A 16417-nucleotide genomic window follows, 5' to 3' on the forward strand; every position below is an offset into this window, starting at 1 on the left:
TTAGTGCCTGGAAAAATTCCATGGACAGAGGAGCTTGGTGGGCAACAGTCCATGGGGCCACTAAGAGTCCAACACAACTGAGCATGTTGGTGTACTTAATGTGACCTTCCAGATGTTCAAGCTGGATTTAGAAAAGGCAGAGGCAGAGGCAGAGATCAAATTGCCAACATTTACTGGATCATTGAAAAAGTAAGAGAGTTCCAGAAAAACATCTACTTTTGCTTTATTGACTATGCCAAGCCTTTGACTGTGTGGATCACAATAAACTGTGGAAAATTATGAAAGAGATGGGAATACCAGACCCCCTGACCTGCCTCTTGAGAAATCTGTATGCAGGTCAGGAAGCAACTGCTAGAACTGGACATGGAACAGATTGGTTCCAATTCGGGAAGGAGTATGTCAAGGCTGTACCTTGTCACACTGCAGCCTTGAAATTAAAAGACGCTTTCTCCTTGGAAGAAAAGCTATGACCAGTGTAGACAGCATATTAAAAAGCAGAGACATTACTTTACCATCAAAGGTCCGTCTAGTCAAAGCTATGGTGTTTCCAGTAGTCATGTATGGATGTGAGAGTTGGACTATGAAGAAAGCTGAGCACCAAAGAATTAATGCTTTTGAACTCTGGTGTTGGAGAAGACTCTTGAGAGCCCCTTGGACTGCAAGGAGATCCAACCTGTCAATCCTAATGGAAATCAGTCCTGAATATTCATTGGAAGGACTGAAGTTGAAGCTGAAGCTCCAATATTTTGACCACCTGATGTGAAAAACTGACTTGTTGGAAAAGACCCCAATGTTGGAAAAGATTGAAGGCAGGATGTCAGGGAACGTTTGACGGGAGGATCCCTACGTGCTGTCTCACATGAGTCCTTTGTCCCTCTTCAAGCAGAACAGCATGCTGCTCCCAGGGACTGAGGTCATTGTGTGAGGCAGGCTTGGGTCTCCTTTAGTAAACATTCTCTTTAGGACAAAACTGCTTAGTCTTGCTCCCCTTTCTTGAGATATGGATTGTCTCCTGACCTTGTGACTAACATTACCCCTTGTTCCCTTGGTAACGGTTGCTGTACATTTGGTTTTCTGATCTCTATCATTCCCGAAAGAAGTTTCTTGTACCACAGCCTATATATACTCATTGAAAAATCATTAAAGCACCTTTGCTCCATCAGAGCTTAGGTCCCCGGGTCTTTTTTTGTTTCTCTCTCTCTCTCTCTTTTTCTGGCTGATTCTCTGGAGCGTGGAGACCCATCGTGCTCACTTTCCTGCCCGGGCTTCTAAGACCCTCTTGAGAAGGCACTTTGTGCCTTCATCCCCTTGAGAGGGCGCCTGGTGCCTTCATGAGCGATGCAAGTCCTGTGTCAAGGGCTTTATTGGTCCTCTATGTAAATTAGGGAATATCAGCCTCTTTCTCTCTTTTACTTTCTTATCGTCGACTCCGTACCACCAGGTTCCAGTACATTAAAGGACCCCAACAGCAGGAGAAGGGGACAACAGAGGATGAGATGGTTGGATGGCATCACCTACATGATGAACTTGAGTTTCAGTAGGCTCTGGGAGTTGGTGATGGACAGGGAGGCCTAGCATGCTGCAGTCCATGGGATCACAAAGAGCTGGACACGACTGAGTGACTGAACTGAACTAAACATTCATGTGACCTTCTGTATCACTGATCGTGCTGTTCGTGATGCCAATTGTCTTGCTGTTCTCAGCATCCTCCCTGTTTGCCGAACCCAGGGTTCACAAGGTGCAAGGCTGGAAGGATACTGGAGGAGCCGTTTGAACTGCAGGCACATTTATTCTCTCCAGGGTGGCCCAGCAGCCATAGCAGTATTCTCTCCTGGCTGACATAGCATCCTGAGCAGCAGACATGCTGTATTCTCTCCTCCCGTGGTTGACCCAATGGACACAGCCATGACGCAGCAGTAAAATGCCACTGCTTTCTAGGTGGAGCTCACATATGCATACAGCTCACAACCTGTGACCCAGTGAGTACCTCGTGACATGCATGCACAGTGGCTATAAGTGATCTCAGCTGTTACAAAATAATCATTTACAAAACGTGGGGAAAGAGTGAGAGGCCATGGAGTGAGAGAGCTTGACCACACCATCTTGGCTAATTTGCTCTTTCCCTACACCTTCCTTTATGAATAGAGTAAATATCCAAAAGTGTTCTTTTGGATCAACTTACTCAAGATGATCAGGCTGCCTATTTAATTCAAATTCTCTAAATAAACATTGATTAGTTCCAAAAATAGTTTGTATTCTAAATATTTTCTACACTTCTTATGTCTTTCCAATCCTCATGTATTGTACTTATTTATTTATTTTAAAACTTTACCTAGTCTTGATTTTATCCTAGCTCTATTTTCTGTAGGTTTTATGACTGTTTTATTTAATAGCTAAATGAATGAGTTATCTGATTTAGAGTATTTAATTGCTTAGTCTCTCCACTTATAAAATGGAGCTAACAATGGTAACTATTTAAAAGAAAGTGTTTAAGATTAAATGAAATTATAGACGATCAGCCCATTGCTTGGCACAAGAAAATAATCTATGTTAGTTATTGTTTAATTTATGATTTTTAATAGCCATATCCTACACAGTAAACACTTCATTCTAATCACCCCTTTTTTAACTCACTAAATTTTGTTGCCTCTCTCACCCCCCATCTTACTTATTTTGCAAAATCCTAACTGTAGTTAAATTCAATATTCCATCTATTTTGTGCCTACACAAGGCTAGAGAATACCACTCTACCATGGTACCTACCTGGTCTCACTTCAAACTGAAGCTCATGTCTATGAGCCCAGATATCTTTTGTATTTTCCTATCTGTCACTATTCTCTTCTATGAAATAATTTCATATTGCTTTTTCTTTCTTACTGTTTAATTTCCCTTGCTGGTCTTCCTTTTTGTTAAAATGTTTTAATCCACACTATTCAGATTATTCCCAGGTGGTGCACTGACAATTCAGGAGACACAAGAGACTGAGGGTTTGATCCCTAGATCAGGAAGACCCACTGGAGGAGGAAATGGCAACCCACTCCAGTATTCTTGCCTGGAAAAATTTCATGGACAAAGGAGCCTGGCAAGCTAAAGTCCATAGAGTCGAAGAGTCAACCACAACTAAAAATGCATTCTTGCAATTCAAATTATTCAGATACACTAAATGATAAGCTTAGTCAACTCAAACATGTGTCAAGTATATTTATATGGCTTTTATGTGTAGTCTACCCAGGTTCAATTTTGTGAGAACTTCATGATAATCTAAAATGACTATACATGTTAGTGCTATTTGTCAGCATTTTGAGTAAGACTTAAAGCTCAACATTGAGAAAACTAAGATCATGGCATCTGGTCCCATCACTTCATGGCAAATAGATGGGGAAACAGTGGAAACAGTGTCAGGCTTTATTTTTTGGGGCTCCAAAATCACTGCAGATGGTGATTGCAGCCATGAAATTAAAAGACGCTTACTCCTTGGAAGGAAAGTTATGACCAACCCGGATAGCATATTGAAAAGCAGAGACATTACTTTGCCAACAAAGGTCCATCTGGTCAAGGTTATGATTTTACCAGTGGTCATGTATGGATGTGAGAGTTGGACTGTGAAGAAAGCTGAGCGCCGAAGAATTGATGCTTTTGAACTGTGGTGTTGGAGAAGATGCTTGAGAGTCCCTTGGACTGCAAGGACATCCAACCAGTCCATCCTAAAGGAGATCAGTCCTGGATGTTCATTGGAAGGACTGATGCTGAAGCTGAAACTCCAATACTTTGGCCACCTGATCTGAAGAGTTGACTCATTGGAAAAGACCCTGATGCTGGGAAAGATGGATGGCAGGAGGAGAAGGGGACGACAGAGGATGAGATGGCTGGATGGCATCACCAACTCAATGGACATGAGTTTGGATAGACTCAGGGAGTTGGTGATGGACAGGGAGGCCTGGCGTGCTGCAGTCCATGGGGTCGCAAAGAGTTGGACACAACTGAGAGAGTGAACTGAACTGAACTGAACTGAACTAAGACTTCTTATCCATCAAGGGACCAAACCAGACATACACATTATGGTTAAGGTTCTTACTCATCATCCTGGTAGCAGGTAAAGATGTCCAAGTTTATTCAGGATTCTCAGGGGGCTGTTGATAGTAGATATCAAGTCCAATCGCCTTGGAACAAGTTCTGGAGTACTAAAGAGATTCAGTGAAAATCAATTGTAAAAGTGAAAAGTTACAGCATATGCCCTGTGACAATAGTGGAAGCAGATATTTGTTGTCATTACTTTCAGTGTAGATAAGGAGAAAGTATTTTCTTTTTCAACTTAACATTGCCCTGAAATTTCCTAAACATAAATCCATTATCTTTCTTTCATTATCTTGTATCAACAGGTTTTATCACTCAAACTCAGCTCTGCCATTTTGTAAGAAGTGTATGATTTAGGATGACACAAAGATAAGTCAACAATTTAATAAAAACTGATTATTATCTTAAGCAATGACAATAACAGTTATACAAGCTTTAAGTATTCAGTTCTTAGTATTTTGACTCTCGTAAAGGACTCCCACAGATCTCAGAAACCAAACCTAAATGAGCTGGCTTAACCTGAATATCATTATTTCTTTCTCCATTTTTATACTCTAGTCTTCTGAAAAGTTTTTCTACAAAGATGAATTCAAGATGAATAGTACTGGGCTCCCCTGGTGCCTCAGTGGTAAAGAATCTGCCTGCCAGTGCAGGAGACATGGGTTCAATCCCTGACCCAGGAAGAGCCCACATGCAACTAAGCAACTAATCCCATGCACCACAACTACTAAAGCCAGTGCACCCTAGACAAGAGCCCATGTTCCTCAACAGGAGTAGCCACCACAATGAGAAGCCCTTTTACCATAGCTAGAGTGGTCTCTGTTGACTGCAACTAGAGAAAAGCACGCACAGCAATGAAAACTCAGCACAAACAAAAATAAATAAATCAATTATTATTTTTTTTTTAAATGAATGGTACCGTTTTAATCAGGAGAATTTTAAGGGATCAACTTGTCTTGCTATTTCAGTGTAATTGACCATTTCTAAACTAATTGCAGTTAAAAAAGATTCATTTGTAGATTACATATTTTGGAAGATATTTTCCAGTGTTACCTGTTCTGTAGTTTGACCTGTTCTCAGTCAGCCTAGACAAAACTTTTCCTAGAAACAATTTGGTTCACAAAATATTGTACATGAGAAAACATCCTATATGTTGTAATCACTGTAAACAATAACCCTCTGGAATGTGTAATCAGTGTTACAACTTGTAGTCTCAAATCAGGTAAGGGCCCCTATTGATGACTGTACATCCTGTAACTTTTGTTCAGACAAATAACAACACATATAGGCTGAAATATATTGACATTTACATCTACTGACTCATGTCTCAGGAAAATAAGTCAAAATGTCAGTGTGTATTAAGAGAGAATAGGAAGGAGAACCATTTTATGTTACTATTTTTTTCATTTTTAACAAATGAAAAACAAGCTGGAACTGGCTCACTTCTAACATTTGCAAGTTCAGGACAAGAGCACAAATGAAATTCTTGGCCCAGAGTCCAACCTAGCTCCATTTACCACCCAAAAGGATCTCAAATAAATGTATTTGGACAAACTAAGCCACAATCTTAAGTTCTGTCCACACCCCTCTTCCAAACAAAAAGTCACCACTTGACCATCTTTCAAGCCTAGGGTTACACATGCCTGCAATAGAGAGAGGACTGCCCTGAGGAGGAACGACCTGGAAAGAAAACTTCATAGAAATGGGAGTAGGTTAGGGCTCCCACTAACCCAATCCATGATTTGGAATTGTGAAAATATGGTCAAGAAGAAAGGACAGATTCCCTGGCTCTCTGGTCTCCTTACTCCATAGAGAGGTACAGATAGACAAGGACCAGAGTATGGCTTTCTAAAGCTTATAAGCAGGTAATAGCCAGGAATATATTTATTCACACTAAAGTAAGACTAAAGTAACTAAAGTAAACTAAAATAAAGCAGAACTTGGGGGACAGATGAGGAATGAAAAATAAAGAATTGTAGCACCATGAAAACCCAGGCTAGCAGACAATGTAGAGGGTGGAGCTGAGCAGCAAAGGATGGTTTTCACTTTGTGGCATTCTCTAGCTGCTTACTTTTTTTTTGTTTTTTCTCGTATTGGTTATAACAGGCAGGCTCTCCTGTCCCCATGTTTGCACCAGACACCTGATACTTTAACCAGGACTTTGCAACCTTTATTTAACCTTTATTGTCAATAACCTTTATTGACAGCAAAAATCAGCTGTTTTACAGCTACTTGCAAATACCTCTCTCTTAGGACAGTTTACAACATATATCATAGCATACTGGACAGGAAACATAAGAGAAATCTATACCCTTTGCAGAGATCCCACAGTACTTCTTTTACTTAGAATCAATAGGGACAACGGAGAAGGAAGTGGCAAGCCACTCCAGTATTCTTGCCTGGAGAATCCCATGGACAGAAGAGTCTGGTGGACTACAGTCCATGGGGTTGCAAAGTTGGACATGACTTAGTGACTAACCCACCAAACCAACAGGGAAAAAAAAATAGTAAAAATTAAAATAAAATGGTATATTTTATTCCAATGAATAAAACTAAGGGCAATTAAGATTTCAGCTGTAATAGGAAATTTTGTTTAAATACTCATCATTAACACTATTGTGGTGGTTGTAAAAAAACATGGTTGTAAATGTTTAATGTTCCTGTCAATGAAAGGAGTCGTTGTCACCTCTCCTTGAGTATGGATAAACTTGTGACTGCTTTAATTAAAAGAATATTTGAGAAATGATACTTTCTAACTTCTAATGCTAGATCATAAAATGATATAACAGTCATCTTGTTCTCTAGGACACATGTTCTTAGAGCCCTGAGTTTCTGGGAATAAGTAAAACTTCATTGAAGTCACCATGCCTTGAGGAACCCCAAACCACAGGAAAGAACACGTCTGTAGGATTTTCATGCACTGCAAAATGATCTGGACATACAGTAAAGTTATTGGAATTTTTTCCAACATATATATAATGAGATTGAAGGAAAAAGAATACACTATTATTGTGGGAGAAAGGAAATTTGAGAGGGAAAGGAAGAAAAAAGAAATTTTTTTCCATTTTAGAATTTTTACAAAAAATCTATTGAACTGTATGATGACTTTGTAAATAATTTTGCATGGTCTTTAAAAACCAGGACAAGATGAAAAATATGTGTGGATTTAGTTTGAAATTCATTCATATTTCTTGAAAGACATTGTATTATGTTTACTTCATATGATTGTGTTCATATGAGCATATGATTGTGCTCACTTCAGGAGAAAGAATAACCAACTTGTCTTACTGGCTTTCAGGATCAAAGAATTATTTAATCTATAATAAACAAGCCATTGTTTTGGCTTAAAATAAGACTTTTGTTTATTTCTTTGACTTCCATTACCCTTTTCAGGATCCATGTAAGTGTCAATGTTGGCCTGAACAGGGTTGTTTTCCTGGCAGCCACATCACCTAGTAAGTCATTATCACCTCATGTCAGAATGTTCTCACTATCTGGGAAATTTCACCAGGTAAATGCTTTGAACTAAACACACCTGTAATAGCTGAATGGGGCAGAATTAACACAGTTACAAAGTGAGGTGCTATCTAAGGTAGTTCATAATTGCCTCCCAGTTCTAGGCATGGCTGTGTTTGCTCTGCTTTTTTCTTTCTTTTTTTTGTGTGTTTTAAGTATTTATGTCAGATTAATCATATTTAATTTTGTACTCCTTGATATACATATGACAGATAAATTTTATAGAACAATTATAAGGCAATATTCTCAGTTTATTTCACCCATTGATTCAATTTTTTTCAAAAATAAATAATTTGGACATAATTTTGTGTTAAGGATTTTGAAAAAATAAGGGAAAAAAAATATATGTATATGTATACCTTATGTATACCCTGACTTACCCTAGTTCATGGCCTTTGAATTGGTGATGCCATCCAATCATCTCATCCCATGTCACCCTCTTCTCACTCTGCCTTCAATCCTTCCCAGCATCAGTGTCTTTTCCAATGAGTTGGCTGTTTGCATCATGTGGCCAAAGTATTGGAGCTTCAGCTTCAGCATCAGTCTTTCCAGTGAGTATTCAGAGTTGATTTCCTTTAGGATTGGCTGGTTTGATCTCCTTGCAGTCCAAAGGACTCTCAAGAGTCTTCTCCAGAACCACAGTTTGAAAGCATCAAAACAAGATTTCATATAATATCTTAACAAACCTTCCTCCCACCCCTTTACTGCCCCTCCTCCCTTTCTTCTCCCCACTGGTAACCATTAGTTAAAGAACCATGTTATTTAAAACACCCAGGAGATAGGCATTAATCATTAAGTAAGGTCTTCATATATCTTCAGTTTTCACTGTAGGACATCAGATCTTTCAGGGCTATGAACAGGTAAAGTAAGAAAGATTTAATTTAAATTCACTAAGTTTAAATTCTGCTCCACTCAATAAGTCATGATGGCCAAGGTCATGTAGTTATTAACTGAGAACATCCAGATGCTAACCTCGGGGTTGTTTTTTTATCTAAAGACTAAATTCATTTTACTTTTGCATCTTGCTGTTTTGCAATTTGTTATTTGTTTTATATTTATGTGTATGGGTGTGTGTTTAATGAAAACAGAGAAGACTGGATAGTTTAACAAAATTGTAGATTTTAGCTTCAAATACCAGATTAATTCTGACACCAAATTGTGCAAACAGAAAATATTGCTTTGAGGGAAACCATGTATCTTAAAGAAGAATCTAGATGACACTTTTCTGGACAAGTGAAAACTAAAATGCTTTTAGGGCCTTAGCCACATCACATAAATACATAAATCAACAAGAGGCTGTAGGTGGGCTTATGTGGAACTGGAGACTATATGTCCCAGCTAAAGATATTAATTCTTTAAAAAGAGAAGATCACACAGACAAAACCCACCAGTAAAAGCACTGAAAATTCTGCTGTCCAAACAAAACACTTCAAAAGCCAAATTCCAGTCACAAAATTCTACATTACCACTTAATTGCACACAATAATCAGTGTCTTATTTTCAAAAGTAAATTATTGCATTAATCATTCAAAAACAAGAAGACACTTGACTTCATACATTTTACACATACAATCTCCAAAGTAGAGAGAGGAAAATCAGTTCATTTAAAATAACTTCATTATTTCTTGTGATATAGGAGGGGTCTACCACTTTGCATGTCATTCAAAACTAGTAGTTATTTTTATTTAAGTAAAACTCTTGAGAGTCCCTTGGACTGCAAGGAAAACAAACCAGTCAATCCTAAAGGAAATAAATCCTGAATATTCATTGGAAGGACTAATGCTGAAGCTGAAGCTCCAATACTTTGTCCACCTGATGTGAAAAGTTGATTCATTAGAAAAGACCCTGATACTGGGAAAGATTGAAGGCAGGATGAGAAGGGGATGACAGAGGATGAGATGCTTGGATGGCATCATTGACTCAATGGACATGAGTTTGAGCAAGCTCCATGAGATGGTGAAGAACAGGGAAGCCTGGTGTGCTGCAGTCTATGGGGTCACCGAGAGTTGGACATGACTGAGCGACTGAACAGCAACAACTCTACAGAAATTTTAATTGCCCTTAAATTTCTCCAGCATTTTTTTCTGGAAATCATCAGGATGTTTCAGGTCTAGTCCAAGGTTACCATATAATCTCTGATTTCCTCTCTCTAATACTCTTCCAGTATTTGTTCTCTTTATTCACTGGGTTTAACCATTTAACTGTGATAAGCATAGGATAAGGTCATTTCCCTTGAGGGGTGAAGTCAGTAGTTTAACCCAGGACTGTCTTGACACCAAATTTGCAAGGTCATTTCTCCAAGATCAGTTTATTCTTCTAGGACGATGAGTAGTTAGATTTTGCCCATAAAACAAAACAAAAACAAAAACAAAAAAACAGGAAAACGGCTTAAAACAACATATCAATTAAGTCAACTGAAAGGTCATTCTACAGTTCATCTCCTGTTCTGTTTATCAGTCAAATTATGTCCAGCCATATGGAATAAAATAGATTAATCACAGATTCTGCAATGAAATTATATGACATAATTAGGATAAAATGCAAAAAATTCTAATAAGTAAATGTTAAAGAAGGAAAGCTATGACAAACCTAGACAGCATATTAAAAAACAGAGATATCACTTTGCTGACAAAGCTCTGCCTAGTCAAAGCTATGGTTTTTCTAGTCATGTATGTATGTGAGAGTTGGGCTGTAAAGAAGACTGGGTGCCAAAGAATTGATGCTTTCCAGTTGTGGTGCTAGAGAAGACACTTGAGAGTCCCTTGGACTTCAAGGAAATCAAACAAGCCAATCCTAAAGGAAATAAACCCTGAATGAGCTGGTTAGATAGCATTCCCAACTCAAGGGATGTGAATTTGAGCAAACTCCAGGAGATAGTGGAGGACAGAGGAGCCTGGCATGCTACAGTCCGTGGGGTCACAAAAAGTCAAGCACGACTGAGCAACTGCACAACAGTAATAACATAAAGGTACTGCAAATTCGACTACAGTCTCACTTCCATTATTAAATTTCTAAATAAGTGTTAAAAGTTAAATCCCTTTGCAACTTCAAATCCAAAGAAACGAAATAGCAAAATAAAATTTTCTTGCCCTTGAGAAATAGAGGTTCACATTACACTCAAGCCAGAATAGCTGCTATCCAAAAGTCTACAAGCAATAAATGCTGGAGAGGCTGTGGAGAAAAGGGAACCCTCTTACACTGTTGGTGGGAATGCAAACTAGTATAGCCGCTATGGAGAACAGTGTGGAGATTCCTTTAAAAACTGGAAATAGACCCAGCAATATAGACCCAGCAGTTTAAATACTGCCATATGACCCAGCAATCCCACTCCTGGGCATACACACAGAGGAAACCAGAACTGAAAGAGACACGTGTACCCCAATGTTCATCACAGCACTGTTTATAATAGCCAGGACATGGAAGAAACCTAGATGCCCATCAGCAGACGAATGGATAAGAAAGCTATGGTACATACACACCATGGAATATTACTCAGCCATTAAAAAGAATACATTTGAATTAGTTCTAATGAGATGGATGAAACTGGAGCCCATTATACAGAGTGAAGTAAGCCAGAAAGAAAAACACCAATACAGTAGAGTAATGCATATATATGGAATTTAAAAAGATGGTAACAATAACCCTATATGCAGGACAGAAAAAGAGACACAGATGTATAGAACAGACTTTTGGACTCTGTGGGAGAAGGCGAGAGTGGGATGATCTGAGAGAATAGCATTGAAACATGTATATTATCAAGTGTGAAACAGATCACCAGCCCAGGTTGGATGCATGAGACAAGTGCTCAGGGCTGGTGCACTGGGAAGACCCAGAGAGAGGGATGGGGTTGGGAGGGAGGTGGGAGGGGAGATCAGGATGGGGAACACATGTAAATCCATGGCTGTTTCATTTCAATGTATGGCAAAAACCACTACAATATTATAAAGTAACTAGCCTCCAACTAATAAAAAATAAAGAAAAAAAAAATAGAGGTTCATACTCCAAAGCATTTCTCTTAATTTCTAAATCTCCTCAGTCATAGCCAGATGGGTTCTTGGTAATTTATTAGAGACACAAATGCCTTCAGCAATTACAACCTAAAATCTTCATCATTTAAACAGGACTGGTTCTTCAGGATCTCAGAAAATCTAAGACCCTGTAATGCACATTGTGTGTGTTTAGTTGCTCAGCTGTGTCTGATTCTTTGCAACCCGATGGACAGTAGCCTGCCAGGCTCCTCTGTCCATGGGGATTCTCTGGGACAGAATTCAGGAGTTGGTAGCCATTTCCTTCTCCAGGAGATCTTCCCATCCCAGGGATCAAACCCAGGTCTCCCGCATTGTAAGCATATTCTTTAACATCTAAGCCACTAGGAAAACCTGTAATGTACATTACATTAAGAATTTCAGGAGAGAAGTGGGCAGGGCACAGCCTTTAAAAGAATGGCATAGCTATAGAATATGACAAAAACTGGTTAGAACCAACTAGGTCCAAGACGGTGGAAAATTCAACTTTGAGTGGACCTTGAGCCTTATTATATGCTCATTGTAAATAACCTAAGTGACATACCCACCAGTGCCATGACAGTTCTGAGAATGACCATCAAAGACCAAAAAGTGGGTGGGTGGCCCAATTTCTAGAAATCTCCCTTTCCTCAAAATAGTTGAAATAACCCTCCTATGTATTAGCCTATGAAATTACCCAGCCCATAAAATTTAACCACTCCATATTTCAAGGCCACTCTCACCTTTGGAAATGACCCACACTCTATGGAGTGTGTTTCTCTCTAAATAAATCTACTTCTTACCTGTCACTTTGTCTCTCACTGAATTCTTTCTTCAATGAGACATCAAGAATCTGAGCTTCATTAAGTCCTGCAACGAGGTATATTGTTGTTGTTGTTCAGTTACTAAGTCATTTCCAACTCTTTGAGACCCCATGGACTGCGGCACCCCAGACTCCCCTGTCCTTCACTATCTCCGGGAGTTTGCTCAAATTCAGATCCATTGAGTTGTGATGCCTCCCTCTTCTCCTTTTGCCTTCAATCTGTCCCAGCATCCAGGTTTTCCCCAATGAGTTGACTTTTCTCATCATGTGGCCAAAGTATTGGGGCTTCAGCATCAGTCCTTCCAATGAATATTTAGGGTTGATTTCCTTTGGGATTGACTGGTTTGATCTCCTTGCATGTCAGGAAGCATTTAACAGGAGGCTTCCTGTGTGCTCTTTTGGATCTGTCAGGAATCCTTTGCTCCTTATTAATTCCTGAATATTCGGGAATTAAGAAGAGAGGCATGCCTTTCCCGGGGCTGAGGAATCCAGGCATTTCCTTTGTTAGTTTCTGATTATGGTGATAAGTACCCTCTTCTCTCTTTAATAGGGATCGGCTTGTGTTTTGTAAGTCTGGAATTTTAATCTTTATCTTTGCTGAGAATAACTACCTTGTAAGACAGTATATATGCCCACACCATGTTGATTAAAGCACCTTTGCTCCATCAGAGCTTTAGTCCCCATGTCTTTCTTTCTTTCTCTCTCTATTTCTCTATTTCTGGCTGATTCCCTGGAGCGCAAAAGCCAGCTGCGTAACCCAGGGAATATTAGCCTCTTTCCTTCTTTCACTCTCTCATCATCAACTCCGGACCACAGGTGCTGGTCCATTAAAGGACCAACACTTGCAGTCCAAGGGAGTCTCAAGAGTCTTCTCTAGCAACACAATTCTAAGCATCAATTCTTTGGCACTCTGCCTTCTTTATGGTCCAACTCTCACACTTATATGTGACTACAGGAAAAACCACAGCTTTGACTATCTCAGTTAAAAGGCCATGGGTTCAAGTCCTAATCTGAGTTAAACGGTTTCATCAGAAAGCAATCACCATCTCCACTACAGTTACAAAAAAAACTATCCCCTAAAGCAGTTATTCCAGGCAAACTTGGGCTTCTGAAACCCAATACTTAATATTAATCAAGATTATAGCATTAACTTGATGGCATTTGAGGAAAGAAAAAAACATTCATAGTTTTAACTTTTCTAAAGTGCCAGTTAGTTTATAATGATTCACATATTGAGATATCATATTAAACTTCAGGGTTATCTTGAGAAATAAAACCAATAGTATAAATACAAAACATACATATATGTATAGATATACATATACATATGTACATGCACACACAAAGATACATATATCTTTCAAATCAATAAAAAAGACAGGACATAGAAAAATAAGCAAAAAATTTGAAAAGACACTTTGCACAAAAAGAATATTAAAATAACAAATTTTCATGAAAAGTTACTTAATTTCATTAGTCTACAAGGAAAAGTATATTAGAATCACAGCATAATATACACTTACCAAGATGACTACAATGAAATTATATAAAATACTAAATGATATGGAGAGTATGGAACAAAATCTCTCATGCACTGCTATTGTAGTTATTAATCAGCACAACTAATTTAGAAAAAAATTTGGCGGTATGTCTTAAACCCGTGGAGTTACATTTTCTAGCAATTTCATCCTTAGGTTGAACTCAAGGAAAATGCATTGAAAGTATTTATTTATACTTACCAAAAATATGACCAAAATTGTTCATAGCAGAAATATTTGTTAAAAACCAAATAGGAAACTCTTCAAATACCCATCAACAGCAAATAAATGTTGGTATATTTCCACTAAGGAACACTATATAGAGATAAAAACATGAACTGATGCAACATGGGTAAATCTCCCAATTATAATGTTGAGTAAAAAAGAAAGTTAAAGACTCTGTCTGCATCAGTCCATTAATTGGAATATCAAAAAACAGAAATCAAATCTTTAATTTTATAAATCAGAATTGTGGTTTTCATTGTGGGAAATATTAATGGTAAGACAGTACATGGGAGAGGAGAGCTTTTGCATTGATATTATTCTGTGTCTTGGGATATGGATGTGGTTACCCAGATATGTTTACTTTGAAGACTTATCTCAATACTTAATGTATCTGTGTGTCTGTTATACAGAATAGTTAAACTGCAATGATGGTGGAAAATTCAGATATTGTGATAGGTTTTTTGGACCACTCAAATACTATGCCTTGACCAAGAGGCTGCTATGAAAAGATTTTACTTTTTATCTAGTTGCCATATATTTTTTTTATTTTTTCTGGTTTACTTTCCTAATGAGGCTCAATGTGCTTTAAGTCTAAGAACCCCAAGCATGCCAATAAGAACAATTCAGGCCAAACAATAAGAGTACAGTTTTCACACATACTAATCTTTTAGAAATTTAGATCTTACACAATGTAAGGAATAATTATCCAGGAAATAAGCAAAAATGTTCTCAGTGAAACTAAATCTACCTCAATTGTGTACGTTAGTGAATAGTCACACATTGAGCAAACTGTACTTGAAAAGTTATCCATTTCTTTTATTTTGAAACACAGTGCACATTTGGCTAAAGGCCCAGTGCTGAGTTGTATAATTCGATTAACTTCCTTCCTCTTTTCAAATTATATTTTACCCCTGAGTTTAAGTTTTATTTATTTACCTTTTGCATTTTCAAGTATGAATTTAATCAGTACAAAAGGAATGTCATTACCTATTTACCTAGCCATCTAATTTATCTTACTTGAAAAAGAAAGCTAGCTAATCTTTATCACATGAAAATATAATAGATAATACAGCCATTAAATCTCCTTTGATATTTATGAAGACTGCATAATCTGGGGCTTTGTCCAGTCTATCTTATCAAAATCTCCAGGGAGAACCCTGAGAACTTTCCTTTCTTTACAAATAATTCGAATAAGTTCAGGAATTTTGGTGCTTGTACCACTAGCAGCAGCAGAAGGGAGGAGGTACAGAAGATACAAGCTGTGAGGAAATATTTTGTTCTTTCTGCTCCTTTTCCTCTCATGTTCATTCAAGTTGCACGGGAAGTTTCTCCGTAAGATTTATGACAGCTTGTTCTCTTCCTTTCTGCATAGGAAAGGACAGAACAGAGCGCAGTCAGACCTCACTTTATGAGTAGCAACATTACAAAACCTACTACTCATTCATTTAGACTGTATGCACTTTACCCACGACATTGTTTTTAATTTTATTATTTGAAATGTACATTAAGCTAGATGAGCTTGAAAAAAGCTACTGGATCTTTATTTAAACAACAAACAAGTACCAATTATGACATAGCTTATAGAGGAAAAACATTCACAAATCTAACCTTATAGGTTTGCAGTCAGTGTCCCTTCAACGGCTGGATTCTGAGACTGGATGAAGCATGGAACCTTTATATTGTCAGCTTGGGCATCATTATCTAATTATATTTATGAGAATATTTTGAGAGGTAGTTAAGTATGTAATATCTGAAGATTATTTTTATGCAATTCTATGTAGTATCATATAGTGATTAAGAATGACGTTTAGAGTCAAGCAAACATAGCTTTGAATTTTAGTTCAAAGTTTCAGTGTCTTCCCCTCAAAATGAGTATATTAATACTTCTACTAGATTGTCTGACACTTAATAAATGTACACACTGCTAAACTTAAAATAGATAACCAACAAGAATCTACTGTATAGTATAAGGAATTCTACTCAGTTTTCTATAATAACCTAAGTGGAAAAAGAATTTTTAAAAGGATACATATGTATGTATAACTGATTCAATTTGCTGTACGCCTGAAACTAATACAACTTTGTGAATCAACTATGTTATTGCTCCTGTTTAGTCACTCAGTCATGTCCAACTCCTTTGCGACTCCCATGGACTGTAGCCTGCCAGACTCCTCTGTTAATGGAATTTCCCAGGCAAGAATACTGGAGTGGGTTGCCATTTCCTTCTCCATAATCAA

This window comes from Cervus canadensis, chromosome 26 (genome assembly GCF_019320065.1).
Source record: "Cervus canadensis isolate Bull #8, Minnesota chromosome 26, ASM1932006v1, whole genome shotgun sequence".
Classification (NCBI taxonomy): Eukaryota; Metazoa; Chordata; class Mammalia; order Artiodactyla; family Cervidae; genus Cervus; species Cervus canadensis.